Source organism: Salvelinus sp. IW2-2015, linkage group LG1 (genome assembly GCF_002910315.2).
Source record: "Salvelinus sp. IW2-2015 linkage group LG1, ASM291031v2, whole genome shotgun sequence".
NCBI lineage: Eukaryota > Metazoa > Chordata > Actinopteri > Salmoniformes > Salmonidae > Salvelinus > Salvelinus sp. IW2-2015.
In genome coordinates, this window is record NC_036838.1 from 16,877,376 (window position 1) to 16,878,179 (window position 804).

Here is an 804-nt window from a genome sequence, read left to right on the forward strand (position 1 = left end):
TAGCAAAGCGATTCACATTTCTTGCTAGCTAACCAAATGACACCTGCATCTCTAGCTGTAGCCACAGAAAAATGATATGAGGGGAAWAACTCAGTCACTCAGCCACTCCTCCAATGACATGACATCCTCCCAGCAACTAGCTAGCTAGCTAACGTTAGACTCCATGCTTTTAGATTGATAAATAAATAGCTAGCTACATAAATAGATACACTAGCCCAGGCGTGTCAAACTCCTAATCAAAAAGGATTTAATATCTCCAAATAACTCAAACATATCTACAGGGTGTTGTAACATTTAAACTTAAAACATGTTTTTCATTTTTTTACACTGCATGGATCACCGGTGTGGTTGAATGCAACATTGCTGTATGGTGCACTCAAAATGTATTGAGTGCACCATACGGCCAACAGCTGGCAGTAAAGTGGCATGACAAACGAGACATCCATGTCCTCTCTACTGTCCATACAGCAACCATGTCGGCCACAGGGAAGGTGGACCACCTGACGGGAGAGAGAAAAATCAAACCAGACTGTGTGCTTGACTATAACCTTAAAATGGGGGCAGTGGATAAGGCGGACATGATAAACAGCTTTGTGGAATGCACTTGGAAAACGACCAAGTGGTATAAGAAGATATTTTTCCATCTGATCGACACTGCTGCCCTCAACGGCTACATAGTTCACCGCCAACTAACAGGTGAGATGATTACTGAACAAGGTATTTTTTGTAAATGGACATACAGTTCACATACTAATCACATACAGAAACTACTATAACGTAATAAGGCACTTACTTTGATAGAAA

At 41.1% G+C, this 804-nt stretch overlaps 1 long non-coding RNA gene across 1 annotated transcript in view; it reads left to right on the forward strand.

The window, feature by feature from the left end:
* Positions 1-345: 345 nt before the first annotated feature.
* LOC139028232 (uncharacterized) overlaps positions 346-804 on the forward strand; it is a 5,456-nt gene continuing 4,997 nt past the window's right edge. Inside the window, exon 1 of the long non-coding RNA XR_011480417.1 lies at positions 346-696. This is a non-coding gene — a long non-coding RNA (uncharacterized lncRNA). The remainder of the gene's footprint in view (positions 697-804) is intronic.